Source organism: Nannospalax galili, unplaced genomic scaffold (genome assembly GCF_000622305.1).
Source record: "Nannospalax galili isolate Female #2095 unplaced genomic scaffold, S.galili_v1.0 scaffold995, whole genome shotgun sequence".
Lineage (NCBI taxonomy): Eukaryota > Metazoa > Chordata > Mammalia > Rodentia > Spalacidae > Nannospalax > Nannospalax galili.
In genome coordinates this window covers 1223218-1240726 of record NW_008337291.1, presented here as the reverse complement: position 1 = coordinate 1240726, position 17509 = coordinate 1223218, and the positions used below count along the sequence as shown (strand labels likewise).

Sequence of the window (17509 nt, the reverse complement as noted above, 5' to 3'; positions counted from 1 at the left end):
GTCTCAAGGGGAGTCAGGCAGAGAGGGATAGAACAGGACCCCTGATGTCCTTCTCTGGCCTCTATGTGTGCACATAGGTGCATGCAATCCCCCCTCCACCAAGTACACATGCCATACCAAGTACATATGCCACATGTAGACACACACACACACACACAAATTGCACAGCCTCTGAACTCTGGCTGTATGAGGAACCATTGCTCAAGGAGTCCATTTTCTTGTCTCTCATAAAGAGCATATTTTATAGAGAAAACAATTTGCTAAGTACTTCCTTATTTCCATTCTCTGGATCCCCTGTAGTGCTTCAAACTCCCCTTGAGGTTACCTTGGTAAACTTGAAGTGGAACATTCGGACTTCACAGGCTGAAGGGATTTGGGTGTCAAGGTTATGGGGCCAACACAATAAAATATTAAACATTTCTAATTTTTATTTCTTTTATGTATGTGGGTCTTTGAACGCAGTCAGACTCTAACCACATCATAGGAGCAAAAATACCCAGCAAAACACAAGCAGAAGAATGACTTAGTGTGAATAAAAGCATTAAAGTTAGCAGTAAAAAAACATGTGACCATGTGACTTTTATCTGAGATTTTTCTCTAGCTGTCACCTTGAATGTCCATCCCTCTAGAAGAAACCAGAGTAACAGGAAGTATCTCCTTTAGAAGCTCAAAGGATTTGTGAATCTCTAAGGACCTGGAGTTTTGTTTTGTTTTTTTTCCTTGTGTTTAAAATACAGGAATCATATCAAATGCCCATACCCTGCTTAATAAGAATGTGAATCCATTATAAGAACTGAACAGCTGAGCAATCTATCCTTAGGGAAAGTTCTCCTTGAAACTGGTTGAGTGCTAGCTATTAGTCCATTCAATGTTCTTTAAAGATTTCCAGGAACAGCAACTGTGGGCAGCACACTGGCTCTAGGAGGCTGGTGCTGGGTATATTGTCCTTGCTCTGCAATACAGTAACTTACACTTAGAAATCAGTATTTGGGGCTGGAGATGTGGCTTAGTTGGTAGAGTGCCTGCCTAGGACACACAGAGCCTGAGTTCCATCCCCAGTACTGCATCAACTAGGCTTGGTGGTGCATTCCTGTAATTCCAGCACTAGAGAGACGGAGACTAGATGATCAGAAGGCCAGGGTCATCTTCAGCTGTATAGTGAGTTCGAGGCCAGTCAGGGCTACATGAGACCCTGTCTCTAAAAAGAACATACAGTATCTTTCTGCATTTATTGTGCTGTTTTTTTTCTTTAATTTTTAAATTTTATTTATTATTTTTATTTTATGTGTATGTGTGTATTGCCTGCATGTAGGTAAGTGTACCCATGTTGTGCAATGCCCGTGGAGGTCAGAAGAAGTTGTTGGATCCCCTGGGACTGGAGTTACGGACAGTTGTTAGCTGCCATGTGGGTGCTGGGATTCAAACCTGGATCTTCTGCAAGAACAACCAGTGTTCTTAACCGCTGAACCATCTCTCCAGCCCCTGTGCTGTGTTTTTTAAAGCAGTCTCCACACCTCCCTCCTGCTCTTCTTTCTCCACCTTGCGGGTTTGCTAGCCTTCATGAAGCAGGTGGATGTGTTAGCATCATGTAGGACTCCTGGATTATATCTTTCTGCCACCTCTCACTTCAGTGTGCCATAGCTAGCTGCCTTTGCAGGAGGCCTTTTGGCTCTACTAAGAATGACTACTGAAAGAGCAGCTGTCTGTCAGCCTCCCCCAGAGCCGTCGGTTTGGGCTGTTGTCAGCCTGGTGTTGGAGGAGTTCCCAAAGCAGCAGAATGACTGTCACTGACATTTACAACTTGAAAGCCATATAACAGATGACATTACATTCCTTATCATCCTTTAAATAGCTGTCAGTGGATATAGCATGTGGCCCCTCCACAAGTGGACAGACCCTAGTGAAGGTGACACAGTGACTCACTCTCTCCTTGCACCATGTTACAAGATCATGTCTCTGTTGACTTACGGTTCTAGTATTCTACCACTGTAAGACATGCTTATGGTACATCAGCTTATGAAGAGAAAGTTTATTTGGGTGCACAGTTTGGGTGCAAGGTTTGAAGGTTTTAGCCCATGATTGGTTGGCCCCATTGGTTTGGGGGTATGGTGAGGCAGTATATTATGGTAACAGTACCTAATGGGGGAGGCCTGCTCACCTCGTGGTCATGATTCCAAAGGAGAGGAGGAAGAAAGGACAGTATACCTAAGGTGGTTTACCTTGAAGCCTCTTTGAGGGTATGTCCTAAGTGACCTGAACACCTCCACTAGGCCCACTGTTGTGTCGGAGGTAAGTATTTGTGTGGAGGTGCCATAGCATGTGGAGGCTTGGATGTTGTTCCTCAGGCACCATCCACCTTGTGTTTTGAGACAGGGTGTCCTGCTTAGCTTTAATTGTCAACTTGACACAACCTAGAATCATCCGAGAGGAGAGTCTGGCTTGAGGGATTGCCAAGATCAGATTGGCTTGTCGGCATTGTCTGTAGGGAATTGTCTTGATTGCTAATTGATGTAAAAGGGCCCAGTCCACTGAGGGCAGCACTGTCCTTAATTATGTGGTCCTGAGTTGTTAAGAAAACTAGCTAAGCGTGAGCCTGTGTGCGAACAAACAGTATTACTCCATGGTTCCTGCTTCAAGTGCCTATTTGAGTTCCTGCCTCAACTTTCCTCTGTGATGGACTGTGATCTGGAAGTTTAAGCCAAATAAATCCTTTCCACCCTTAGTAAGTTGCTTTTGTTTAGAATGTTTTATCACAAGAACAAGAACTGGAAAGAAACTAAAGCACAAGATCTCTCATTGGCCCATATTTCACTTAATGGGCTAGACCAGCAGACCAGGAGCCCAAGGACTCCACCTGCCTCTGCCTCCCTAGAGCTGGGATTATAAGTGAACACCACCACACCTTGTTGGGTTTTGTTTTGTTTTGTTTTGTTTTTTAATATGGGTTCTGGGGGATCAAACTATGGCCCTCATGCTTACAGGACAAGCACTTAACTGACTGAGCTAACATCCCAACACCAGAAGTGACATTTTTATTCACTGAGGTAAGAAACAGTGGAGAGCTAAAAAGAGGATGGAGGTTGCAAGATTGTTGGCTAGTGATCGTGCAGGCAAGCAGCCCAGAGTGACCGTGCTCTCCGAGAAAGAACTGGGCTTATGCCATAAACTACATTTAGATTTAAAAATATCCAGGTATTCATGAGTTAAGAGTAATGCTGGGTCTTTATAAAGTAAGTAGCACTCAAATTGAGGGGACCTGTGACTGCACTAGTGCATGGGGCAGTTGGGAAGGGGTTCCTGGTGAGAGGTGGCAGAGCTACAGTGACTTGATAAAAGCTTTGTCTTTAGAAGCATGGATTTTCTCTTCCTAGGGTAGTAAATGAATGAACACAAAGCAAAAACCTGTGTTTGCTCTGAATTCAGAGATTCAGAATGAGACAAGGGGAGATCAGGGGAGGGGTTGGTATGCAGGGATGGAGAGCAATTTGGAACAGAGCCAGGGATAGCTTACACTTCTGGAAAAAATAATCTCTTACAGGCCTAAGTTCTAAGTCATCGCTGCTATTCTTAACTGTGTGTTTAGGTATTCATGGGTAATACAGAGATTCCTTCGTTTAGGATGGTTCAGTGTAATGAGGTTTTGGCATGGTGATAGTATGAAAATTGTGTGTTTAGTCAATACTGTACTTTGAGTTTGAATTTGGATCATTTCCTAGATTAGTGAGATATGTGATGCTCTCTGATAACACTGAGCAGAGCAGCAGTCCACAGCTTCCTGCCATGCTGTTACAATGGAGACAGGTGACACTCACAGGTCTGTCTGCGCTATGGCCTGCAAGCCACGTGTCCTAGGATAGTTATCTATAAAAATGACCAATGTATTTGTAGATGACATCATATCGCACTATCAAAAGGTTGAACATTCACACTGGGGAGATGATTTAATGAAGTGCCTGCCTTGCCCTGAGGACCTGGGTCACATCCCCAGAAACCACATGAGAAAAAAGAAAAACTGGGTGTATGGTTGAAGAGATGGCTCAGTGATTAAGAGCATGTACTGCTCTTGGAAAGCACCCGAGTGTGGTTCCTAGTACCCAAGTCAGGCGGCTCAGAACTGCCTGCAACTCTAGCTCCATTGGATCTGATGCCCTCTTCTGGTCTCCATAGGCACCTGTACTCACAGGCACATACCCCTACACAGACATATAAATATGAATAATTAAAAATAAAAATAAATCTTTAAAAAATGGATGGGTTTATAATCCTAGTGCTGGTTAAACTGAGACAGCCAGATTCAGGGAGCTCACTGACCAGTCCGTCAACCCTGCATTACAAATTAGAGGCCAATGGGACACCCTGTCTCAAATAAATAAAATTTTAAAAGGTAGATGGCTCATGAGGAAAACATTCAATGTCATTCTCTCTGTGTCCTACACACACACACACACACACACACACACACACACACACACCCCAAAAAGTTTGACACCCCTGCATGAATCTACAGTGTTCTGCATGCTAAGCTATGCTGTGGTGTTTGGTAGGTAAGGATATTCAGTGCTTTCTCAACATCAATATTTTAAATTTACCATTGGTTTGCTGGGACCTAACCCTGTGGTTGGCAGAGCGTTCCTCTGTAAGCAAATGCTTCAGATTAGCACAGCTGTTTTGAGCCCTTTACCAATCATTGGTTTCCTTATGGAAGTTAATTCACATAACTCGCCCATTGGGACACCTGGTCCTGACACCTGCGGGTTGAGGCCACACACTGAGTACATTTCTGGCAGTCCAGAAGTGTTACACCTTCCTGCAGGTATGGTTCATGCCTCTACACCTTATGGGGTAATGTATTACTGTGTTTAAGTAGAGACTTGTAAAAGAAAAAATAACGGCACAGTTTAAAGACAAAGATGCAAAGTGGAGTTTTTCCCTTCAGTGTGACCAGTAGAGGGTAAGATTGTTTTTCTCACATTTTATTCATTTTGTATGCATATGCATTTTATTTATTTAGTACGCACATGCCCTGGCAACCATGTGGAGTTCATAGGCCAGCTTTCAGGAGTTGGTTTTCTTCTTCCACCATGTGAGTCCTGAGAATTGAACTCAGGTTGTCAGCCTTGGTTGCAAGTATCTTTACCCCCTGGGCCATCTTGCTGGTCCTGGAGGATTTTGATATTATCATTAAAATCTGAAACAGCAAGGAAGTAAGAATCCTAAGTGTTAATGTTATTTGGTAAGTGAACATTGTAATTCACAGGAGAAGTATTTTACTTATCTTAAACGTCACTTTAATACTAGTATTCTTCTTAAATAGTTTAAGACCAAAGAACAATTTATGCATGTGATATTATGCATGGATTACTGCATGGTTATTGCTGGAAATGATTTTGTATGGGGTATGTTTGATATCTACTGAAGATCCCCATGCTAGGTAAGCCATTGTTAGAATGGTACAGATTTTTTTTTTATTTTTTATTTTGTTTATTATTTTTATTTTTTTTATGTGTATGCATGTATTGCCTGCATGTAGGTGAGACCACCCATGTTGTGCAATGCCCATGGAGGATAGAAGAGGCCGTCAGATCCCCTGTAACTGGAGTTACAGCCAGTAGTTAGCTGCCCTGTGGGTTCTGAGATTCGAACCCCGGCCTTCTGCAAAAGCAGCCAGTGGTCTTAACTGCTGAGCCATATCTCCAGCCCCAGGATGGTACAAATTTTAATTAATTAACTAATTATTTATTTTTTGAGACATTGTCTCATGTAGCTCAGGCTGGCCTTGAACTCTATGTAGCCAAGGATAGTTTTATTCATTGCTGGGAATGCAACCCAGGGCTTCACACATACCAGGCAAGTACTGTACCAAATGAACTACATTCCTAGCTCCAAGCATATAATTCATATTTGAAAATCACCACTTTGCCTGCCTAAGGTTTTAATTGCTGCACTCAACACAATGAAAACATCTATGATACCAGTTGGTAACTAAAAGTGAGGAAATAGTTGACACTTTGGAGTTTAAATAATAGGGGAAAATTGAAGCGAGGAGACCAGAGACCAGGAGAGGCTCTGCCTGAGGTGAGGTGAAGGAGGTTTAACCATGAAGAGAAAGAATGACTTGGGACCTGTGTGCTTACTATAGTGAGCTTGCCACTTCCATTTACATCCTGCTGTTAATTTATATTTTTATTGGAAAGGATTTTCAGAGAAACAGCCTCCCCGAGTGTAGCATTCTCAGAATTCGTTTTCCTGAGCTGCAGTTTGAGCCTGATACTTTGATCATTGCAAAGCACACATTCTTCCCCAAGGACTTTGACATGTGTTCATGGTGAGAATGCTGAATGGGGCAGAGATCGAGGGCTTCTTCAGAGGGGTGCCACTAGCAGTTACAGCCTGTCCACTGGGCTGTGGCTCAGTGGCTACCTCTGGAGTCAGAAGAGCCTCTTGAATTCTGGCACCTTCATCATGTGACCTTGGGGATATCTCCTCCTCCTGTGCCTCAGTCCTCTTATTTTTTTTTAACTTAAAAAAAAAATTTTATTGAGAATTTCATACATGCATATAAGGCGTTTTGATCAAATCCGCAGCCACTCACTCTGCTCCAACACCTCCTATATCTCCCCATCACTTTTTTCTGACAACTTTGTGCACTCTTTCTTTTTCTTTTTTTTTTTAAATGGGCCATTTTGCTACAGTCCTCTCATTTTAATATGCAAATAACACACTCTTTGAAGTTGCACTGTCAAGATTGAGTTAATACACATAGAAAGTTCTGAGACTGTATGTGAGATAAGTTGTTTAGTTCCTTTTCTGTTGCTAAGATGAAATACTCTAACCAAAGCATTTAAGGAAGGAAGGGTTTATTTTGGCTCACAGTTTGAGGGTACAGTTCATCACTATGGGAAGCCACAGTATCAGGAGCTTGAAGCTGGTCACATCGCATCCACACTCAAGAAACAGAAAGATGAATGCCAGTGCTCAACTTGCTTTCTCTTTTTTCTACAATCTAAGATCCCAGCCCAGGGAATGATACCACCCACTGTGGGTAGGTCTTCCCATCTCGTCTCAGTCAACCTAATCAACATAATCCCCCACAGACATGGCCAAAGCCCCATCTCTCTCCTGATTTTAGATCTCGTCAAATTGACAAGCGAATTTAACCATCACAGAAGTTCCAACATTTTAGCTATTGTACTAAGTGAGAGAAGATTTCTAGTCATGAACAATTGGCCATAATCTTTCACAAATAAGGGTGGTATTCTTTGAACCTGGGCAATAAACCAGTGCACACTGTCAAACTGATTAAAAGTGGAGAGGATGCTATAATACAGTCCAGTGAACACTTGGAACTCCTGCAGAACCTATTAGCCAAGGGGACTTGTGTCCAATAGGACTATACCCACTTTTCCTGTGTCTGCTGTGGTGAGGTTCCAGACTATTCACACTTCTGACTGGCTACAATTTCAAGGTGTTCCCAAGCCCAAGATCCCCTCAGCTTTGATAGTTCATCAAACTGACTGACTCACAGATCACTGCAATGTACCACTTACGATTACTTTTTACCCTTAATCATTATGTCTATGTACATGTGGGCTTGCATGCACCATGGTGCACATGTGGATGTCAGAGGACAATCTTGGGTGTCAGTCCTCACCTTCCACTATCTTTGAGACTGGATCTCTTGTTCTCCTCTGCATACATAAGGCCAGTTATCTCCCGAACTTCTGGGGCTTCTCCTGTCTCTGCCTTCCCCTCTTGCAGTAAGCGTGTTATTGCATCCAACTTCATGTGAGTTCTGGGGATTTGAACTAAGGTTTTCATGTGTTAGAGGTGAACACTTTACCCACTGAGCCACTCCCCGGTTTAATTACTTTTAATTTAATTATAAAGGTTGCAAATTGAGATCAGTAAAGAGACGGTAAGTTCTAGGAGACATTTTCTGCCCTGTCCCTGTGAAAGTAGGGGGTGACACCTTTCTGTCACAACCACATGTTTCCCCACCAGACACTGTACTAAACAGTGTCCAGAATTTTTATTGGGGTGTCATTATATTGGAATCACTGAGTACAAGAATGCAGTCTGTGTTGTAGCCTTCAGCCCCCTCTCCTCCCTGTTGGGCTGACTGTAGCTTTGTTCTTCTGGTCACATGGTTGGGTCTTTCTGGTGATGATCCCCCACTTGAGTTATCTCATCCTTTAGTATACACTGATTTGTGATCCAAGGGGCTCTTGAGTAACAGACTCTCCTAATAGGAAGTTCCAAGGACTGGAGTCTTCCCCACAAGAATCAGACACAAAGGCCAGTCACATGCTTTAGTATACAACAGGAATGTTCTATGCAAAGTAAGAAGGCACAAGATGGTGACTGGTGATGGAGGCCCAGCTGCTTCTGGTCTACGGTCTGCTAGTACATGTGATTGGCCTAAGTCATTCTAGTTTTCCTTTACAACTTGATTTAGTTGCATAGTAAGTAAACTGCCCCTGCTGCCTGAGGGAATTTATAGTGACCTTCTACCAAATGAGCCATAGAGAGCCTCTCTAATCTTACAAATTTCACAGATGTGGTTTAGAAAATTTCTTTGATGCTCTTTGTGTCTATAAGAAGCTGCTGACAGCTCAGAAGCTCTTGCTCCGGCTGCTAGAGGGTACAATTCCCAGAAAGGTTACCCAAAGCCTGGATGAACGTGCTGCTGCCTTGGGGATGAGCAGGCAGGCTTGCTGAACTTTGATCAGCCAGAGCCACTCTCATTTGCATGGTCCTGATTTTCAATTTGCATACCCTTATTTGCATGGCCCCAGTTTGCATGGCAGAGATGACATAACTGGAAATGAATACCCTGGCCAGTCTGGACCACCCTCATTACATGGCACAAATTACATCCCAGGAGTCTGCATGCAGAGAAACTCACTCCCTGACTGGTAAAATTTCTTCTCCGAGTGGAGGACCCCTACTCCTCACCCTTTGCTCTGTGCTTCGAGCTGTACTCTAATCACTGCCCAGCCACTTCATAAACTATTCTTTCTCTTCTATTCTAAAGGGTGAATTCTTCCACTGCCTGCTGATTCCTTCCCACTACCACAGTTGCTGGTATCCAGTCCACTACATTCTCTAGAGTCAATGTTCTTGTCCCCACAAGACCTGAGATTAGTTGACCTGTACCTTGGACTATCTTTCCTGCAGGCCTCCTCATTTTCAGTAGACTATCGGGAACATTCATTTCATTCCCAGATGTCCTTTGGTTTCTGTAGTAAGTCCATCACTATGTGTTTTGTGTGCATGTCTCTGTGTGTGTGTGGGTGCTCTTGTGTGTTGACTGTGGATGTGTGTACATATGCATATATGCACATGTAGAGGCTAAGAGGACAATCAGAAATTATTCCTGAGGCTCTGTCCACCTTGTATTTTGAGACAAGTTCTCTTGTTAGCCTGGAGCTCACCAAGTAGGCTAGGCTGGCTGGTCAGTGAGCCCAGGGATCCTCCTGTCTCCATCCTGCTCTGGGATTATAAGCATGCCATGCCACCATGCCAAGTTTTTTTTTGTTTGTTTGTTTGTTTGTTTTACATGAGTTCTGAGGTCTTCATGTTTACATGGTATATTAGTTACTTTTCAGTATACTTACTCTTACTTGACAAGTAGCACACATCTATAACCCTACTTAAGGCCAATGCAGAAGGAATATAAGTTTCAGATCAATCCTCGGTAACTTACTAAAAACTGTTTAAAAAAATTTAAAGATACTCTAGGGGCTGGAGAGATAGCTCAGTGATTAAGAATGCTTGCTGTTCTTTCTGAGGACTGGGTTTGATTCCCAGCACCTACATGGTGGCTAACAGCCGCCTATAACTCCAGTTCCAGGGGATCTGACACCTTTTCTGGCCTCTGGGGGCATTGCATGCATGTGGTACATTTACCTACATGCAGACAAAACACTCATACACATAAAAAAATTAACAAATGAGATATTTTTTTAAAAAGACACTCTAAAGATAGATGTGAAAGACAATTCACATTAGTTTTTTGGATAAAACAATTGAGAGCAAACTAAATGCGTGTGGAATTATTTAATGAAAATATATGTTTATGTAGTGGAATACTACTTAGCTTTTAAATTGTGGTCAAAGGGTATTTAATATCATGGAAAATGCTTAAAATGTGATACTAAGATATGAAAAAGCATTTTAAGAAATCAAGTATAACATGTATAGGTTATATGTGTATATATATGAAATATGTGTGTATACCATCTTCATATAATGAGGTAAATATTCCATATATGTAGAGATAAAATTCCCCAGGGGAGAACCAGGCAGAGGAGGCCTGCCTCATAGTTGTTCCCAGATGTTTTCATGATGACTGGCCTTGGACTTACCCTGGAGCACTTCTGCCCAGCCGCTGCAGTCTGAGCCTGGTGTCCGTGGATCTGGTGCAGTCTCCTTTGCTTGCATGCCTGAAGTCTTTGTGGTTTGTTAAAGAGTCACTACCCAGGCTCTGTGGGGTTTGCTGGGAGAATGTTTAATCACTCGTGATGAAAGCTGGCTTCTGTCAGATCCTAGTATTGGATTCCACTTTCTAGTCCTGTTGAATGACCCTGGCATGCCTAACACAGACATTGCAGTTTTGTCCATATAATTTTTAAAGGGTAAAAATAAACTTGCTTGCTGTTGCTGTTCAGAATTGATCCTGAGCAGTCTGTCTTCCTCTGGACAGGAGTGCCAGATGGTGTCACACCTCCTACCGGGTTAATGAATAGGCGTTTGCAGAAAACCTTGAGTTGCTCTTGAATCGTTCTCTACACCTTAAGCACAAATTTCTGCTGTGCCAATTTGCATTCTTCTCCTTTCCTCTCCATCTTTTTTATTTTTAGGAAGGAGAAATAAATGATACTTTCTGGAACGATTGCCTGCAAATCGAATTAGTTTGGTTAATGTTATAACTATGTAACCCTCAAGATAATATGTGTACATGGGTACACACATGCTAGCTTTAAAACATAGGTCTGGGGCTGGAGAAATGACTCAGTGGTTAAGAGTGCTTGCTGCTCTTCCAGAGGATCCAATTTTGCTTCAGGCAGCTCACAATCACCTGTAACTCCAGCTCCAGGGGATCTGACACCCTCTTCTAGGCTCCATGTTCAGGTGTATGTATACACAGACACACAGACACAGACATACAGATACACACACACACACACACACACACACACACACAAATGTTCTTGAAACTCTGGGTAGCCAAGTTGAGTTAGTCATGACTCTTTCTATTAAAGAATGGAACAGCTCCATCTTCTGCTTCCTCCTCCCAAACCGAGCAGCCAGCCTCCAACTGCCTTCTGGGTGGGAATTTTTGTTCTCATAGGCATTTCATACGTACTATATGGCATGCACATTTGTTCCCAAGCTCTGGCCAACCCTACATTTCTAGCCAGCATTCTGACCCAGAACTCTTCAGAACTACCAAACCACTGATAGCAATGACCAAGAAAGTTGGCAGAGTGACACCCTCTGCCCTGAGCTCAGTTGGGTGCAAAGCTTGGCTCTCTCGGGCCATGTGGACCTCAGCCAGTTCAGTTATATTACTAAGATCTTTGGGACTTTTCAGTTCAGCATCTTGTCACCCTGGAGTTCTCTTGGTGGGGATATGCACACTCGACCCATACTCTCCTTGGTGTTCAACAAAGCTGCTCTTGGGCCTGTGCCAAAATCATCCAGACAAGAGGCTAGTTAAACTTACGGGTTCTGGTTGAGGAGATGGCTCATTTGGTAAAGTGTTTGCTGTACAAGCATCTGATTCAATTCCCTAGCGCCAATGTGAAAAAGCCAGGCTTGATAGCATGTGCTTGTAATCCCAGTGCTGGGGAGGCAGAGACCGGCAAATCCCTGGGGCTCATTAGCTAGCCAGCCAAGCCTAATTGGTGAGTTTCAGGCAAAGTAAGAGAGATGGACAACTCCTGAGAAACGACACCTGAAGTAGACCTCTGACCTCTATATGCAATGCACACATGAACCTGCAAACACACATACAATTTGTGGATTCCTGAAATCTAATATAGTAGATAAGCTAAAGTAGGAGCTCAGAGAAGGACCAGGAATGGGGCACTCTGTAGGTTAAACAATGGGCCAGGATTGGGAGCCTCTGACTTGAGGTCTTCTGTCTACTTAAACTCTTTTTTTAAAAAAAGATTATTTATTTATTTGTGTGTGTGTGTGTGTGTGTGTGTGTGTGTGTGTGTGTGTGCGCATGCGCGTGTGCATGTGCAGGTGTTTGCAGAGGCTGGAAGAGGGTATTGTATTGTAAGCTGCCCAACATGGATGCTGGGAACCAAAATCAGGTCCTCTGCAAGAGCAACCAGAATTCTTAACCCCTGAGCCAGCGCTCCATCTCTTTCTACTTATACTCCTGGTAACAAATCCCACTTTCTCGTCCATCAAGGGGTTTCTATTTCAGCCTAACATGTAAATGTTAGTATTGCACTACTTTTGACAATGAGTATAAAAGAGGCAGAATTTGTGAATGAATGGCATTCGTGTGCAGCTCCTCAGCTCCTTTGAAATGTTTTCTTATGGCATATTAAGTTGTCTTAAAACATTTTGGTTAACAGAAGGTAAAAATTAGCACACCAGGAAATTTTGCTTGTGTACCATTTCCAAGAAATTAAATACTTTCATGTCTTCCAAAATTGGTGATAGGTTTTGAAAGTAAACATTACACTCCACTCCAGAGTTCTTACTCTACTACTGTTTCTTAGGGAGATCTTTTCCTCATAATTTAGATTCTTAAAGCCTGTCTTCTTAGGGATGGGGATGTGACTCAGTTGTTCAAAGTTGCTCAAAGTTCCTTATGTAGCCCAGAGAAGTCTAGCATGGTTCCATTCTTGGCACCACATAAATCAGATCTGGTGCTACATGCCTATAATCACTCAAGAGGTAGAGGCAGGAGGATCAGAAATTCAAGGTCATTCTTAGTTACCTGTAGTAAGATTGGAGCCAACATGAGACCGCATCTCATAAAAGGAAAGAATACTGCCCTCCTTTGCTCTCTTGATTGTGTGCCAGGCCTTCGCCTCTTTCACCTTTCCTCAGAGGGCACTGTGCTTCTGGGTGCTGATCTGACTAAAAAGCACATATGGCCCAGGAGACAAAGACTGCTGGAACATCAGTGAGAATCAGGACAGAGTGGTAGGAGCTTTAGGGATATCAACTAAAAGCTGCCCTCCTTCCTAGACCACCCACAGACTGTTGGCGAGTTCTCTGGAGCCTGGTATTTCTGCTGGGTGTGCCCATACTCTTCTTGCTCCATGCCCTCCACCCGTTTTCTGCAAATGTTGTAGGTGACTTGTTTTTTCCCATTGGTTCTGAGGATTGAATATTTACCCCATTTATAAAAGAGACACCCCCCATTCTATAAGCTGATCCACCAACTCATGTTAGTGTTACATGATAATTTTCCCTCCAGCTGTTGGATTATTCAGATTTTGGGTTGTATTTTTGTTTCTCTAGTTGTTGATAGTTTTTATCTCGGGACTCCCTATAAAATAGTGTTTCTTTACCTCCCTTACTACTTGGGGCTTCAACTCTGGAAAGGCTCCCTGAAAATGTTTTGCTGGGGGGAGTGCTGATACTTCTTGGGTGGTTTCCATTGCAGCTTGTTGGTTCTGCTGAAGTCTGGGGAAAGCAGGGATCCACAGGCTGTCAGCTGGGTGCTCTCGCTGTGGAGTTGGTACACAAGAATGTGGTCTTGCCTACAAGGAACTTAAGTGGGCAGCAAAAGAAACAAAATAGTGAGAGTCTTTTTTTTTTTTTTTTGTCTTTTTGAGACAGGGTCTCCCTGTAGCTCCAGCTTACCTGAACTCACTATGTAGACCAGGCTGGCCTTGAACTTACAATGATCTGCCTACCTCTGCCTCCCAAGTGCTGGGAGTCTGTTTTTAAATCAGGGTTTCATGTAGCCAAGCTGACCTTGAATGATGTAACTGGGGATGATCTTGAACTTCTCTTTCCTAAGTGCTGGGATTATAGGCATGAACCACCATGCCCAGTTTCTGCAGTGCTAGGGATCAGATCTAGTCTTCTGTGCATGCTAGACAAGCACTCTACCATCTGTGCTGCATCCCTAGCCTAGTAAGGAGTCTGTCTTAAAACCAATCACTAGAAAGAAGTATGTTTTTGGAATACCTGACACCATTTTCTCTCTCCTGTCAGCGCCTTTGTAATTAAGAACTAATTACTCAGTGCTTTGTGTGTAGTAGGTCTTACATTGGGGTACTGGTGACTTTGTTAGTTTGAGATAGGGTTTCTCCATATAACCTACGCTGGCCTCAGATTTGCAGCAGTCCTTCTGTCTCTGCCCCCCAAATGCTTGGAGTACATGTGTGCACCACCACACCTCATTGGTGATTGCTTTACCTGGTGACCTTCCACTCCCCATAAAGCCTGAACAAGTAAAATGTTTGGGAAAATATTCCAGAAAGAATGTGAATTTTTTTTGTAAACTGAGTCTCATATGTAGTCCAAGCTGGACTATATAGCCCAACCAGGTCTTGAAGTTAGAATTTCCCTGCCTTAGCCTCCCAGGAGCTGGGATTCTAGGCATGCTCCAACACGCCTGGCTAAGAACTATTGGACTGGCCACCGTAGTAAGGACATAATTATGCTCTAAGGGCTTAAGAAAATTTTAGGCCAAGGAAATGTAGCTTGCAACCTCAGAGCTTCAGCCAGGCCTGTCTAGAATCCCCCTGACATCTTCCTTCCTGTGGTTTCTTCTAGAAATTTCTGTTGTGTACAAGGATGTTGTATTGGCAGGGACACAGTTATCCAGTTTATTCTTCGTGGATAATGATGGTCACTGCCACTTAGTGTGTTGTTGATCTCTCCTCATTTGCCCTCTAAACCCTCAAGTCCAATCAGATAACCTTGAATTGATGCAGGGTTCATGTCTTCTAATGCTAAGCACTCTCACCATTGGCCTCTTTCTGTTCATTCAAGGGTCATAAGCACTTACCACATGGGGGCCCAGTTGCCATCCCCCACGATGAAGGTAAAGACAGCTATGGTGTTCTTGGCCCTCATGGTGCTTCTCTTCTGGTGCACAAAAGAAACAGGATAATTCCAGATACTTACTATGGGTGAGATCAGGATCATCTGGGCCCCTAGGATTTAGGTTGTGTCTTGGGCAAGAGGAGTCTTTGGTAGAAAAGACCTGCCAGGGCTGAGAGGATGGCTCGTCAGTAAAGCATGCGCTATCCAAACACAAAGACCTTAGTTCAATCCCCAGAACCCATGTAAAAATACCAGGCACAGGGGCACATTCTTCTAATACCAGCACTGAGGAGACAAAGACAGGCATATCTCCAGTGCTCTCTGGCCAGCCATCCTAGCCTACTTGGTGAACTCTAAGCCAGTGGGAGACCCCGTCTTAAACAAGGAGGGCAGTGCCTGAGGATCAGTGTCTGAGATTGTCTTCTGGCCTCCATATGCACATGTATAAGAATGTACCCGCACATATATGAATATATGTGAGTGTGCTTACACTTATGTACACATACACCACACACACAAGAAAAGACTTGTGAGGGTACAAGGGGATGCATGTGGTAAAGTGGGTGAAATTGGCATTGTAAGTGGCCAGTGGGGTGAGGTGGGCATACTAATAATGCAGGTCAGATAGTGATAATCTCTACTTTGAGAGTGAGCTGGAGAGTCTCTGCGATAAGGAACAAAGCCCAGCAAGGCTGTATAAACAGCCTGTGTCTCTGTCAGTGGCATTATTCTGAGTTACCTACTTATATGTGGACAGTGAAACTCCAGGTACTAGGTTATAAATCTTATTTCCTCCCTAGAAGTAACAGTCTGTGTCATAGTCTTTGTCTGAATAGATTTGTGCCACACCATCAAGGCCTTTATCTGCCAGGGCTGATGGATGACAATTATCATGCAAGGAAAGTTTCACCACGGCAGTTGCCACTCTCTGTCCCTATGTTGCTGTTAGTGAACATACCTTTTATGTATGTGCACATGTGTGTAAGAGTGCCCTTGCACATGTGTGAACATGCTTGTGGAGGTCAGTGGAGAACATCAGATGGTCCTCAGGAGCTGTCTACCTTGATTTTTGTTTATTTGCTTTCATTTTTCCTGTGTGTAGGGGTTCGTGTGTGTTTGTATGTTTTATATGTGTATACATTCATATAGAAACAGGAGGTTGATGGCTGGAATCATCATCACTCTTCCATCTTATTGGTGAGGTAGTGTATCTCAGTCAAACCCAGAGCTCACAGATATGGCTAGTCTCCCTAGCCAGTTTGCTTTGGGGATCACTTGTCTCTGCCTTCTAAGGCTAGCATTTCAGGCAGGCCACCACATTCACCCAGGGTTCTTATGCTTGGGTGGCAAATGCTTTAACTGCTGAGCTATCTCCCCAATCCCCACCTTGTTTTTTGGAGACAAGGTCTCTCACTGGAACCTAGAACTCACCAACTGGGATAGGCCAGATGGCCAGTGAGGCTCAGGGATCTATCTGCCTGTCTCTGTCTCTCCAGTGCCTAGATCATTACAAGCATGCACCATCATGCCCAGCTTTTTGTTGTTGTTGTTGTTATTTTACTTGGATTCAGGTTGTCATGCCTGCAGGGCAAGCACTTTATTGACTAAGCCATCTCCCCAGCCTTGGTGAACCCTCATCCTTGACCTTACTGCTGGAACAAGGACAAATGGCAGTTCCATGAAGCAAGCCTATAGTGAGTGAGTCATTTTCTTGGTATTCCCAGAGTCCCTTTGGGGGGCCATCCTTTCCCCATTTGGGGATGTGTCTTTTGTCTTCTATCTCTTCTTCAGCTGCTCTTGTACAGTATTACAAGAGCTCATAAAGGCAAAGGTCCTGTGCACTGTGTTCTAGCATCATAAAATGTACATCCTCGAACTTTGAGTTCTCTAAAAGGTACTTTTGACCTCAAACACATTTTTTTTTTTTAAGCCAGAATTACATTTCCATGTTGGGAGCTTGTGTTTTAAGCTTACTCCTGTAACTATGGTTATTTTTATTATGGTGTGAGTGAGGGTGGGTGTGCCACAGCTTGTGATGGAAGTCAGAAGTTAATTTTCAGGAATTGATTTTCACCCACCACAGTGGGTGAAGGGCATTGAACTCAGGTCACCAGGCTTGCCGAGCACCTTTACCCACTGAGTCATCTTGCTGGCTTATAACTACCCTTATTAAGGGCTGTCAGTGTGTTTGTTCTTGTCCCTAGAGCTGCTCAGTAACCACAGGGGTGGGGTGGCCTTTGGCCTCTGTAGCTCTCTTTGGTCTAGTTGAGACAGAGTGTCTGTGAACAGATATAGATAAAAACTTGTTAAATTATGACATAAATTGGGACTAGGGTTTACTGGAAGCACAAAGTAATCTCACCTGTTGTATGATAACAAGTCGTAGTATAACTCCTACCTGGTGGGGCCAAGGGCAGGATACTGGAAATCCTTTCTTACGTTTTGGGTATAATAAACCAATTATTTTCTCCTTGTT

The 17509-nt window shown here is 43.4% G+C and overlaps 1 protein-coding gene across 8 annotated transcripts in view; it reads left to right on the top strand.

Annotated features, from left to right (window-relative positions):
* Positions 1-17509, top strand: part of Mgat5 (alpha-1,6-mannosylglycoprotein 6-beta-N-acetylglucosaminyltransferase) — a 339269-nt gene that overhangs the window by 55093 nt on the left and 266667 nt on the right. The window lies entirely within an intron of this gene.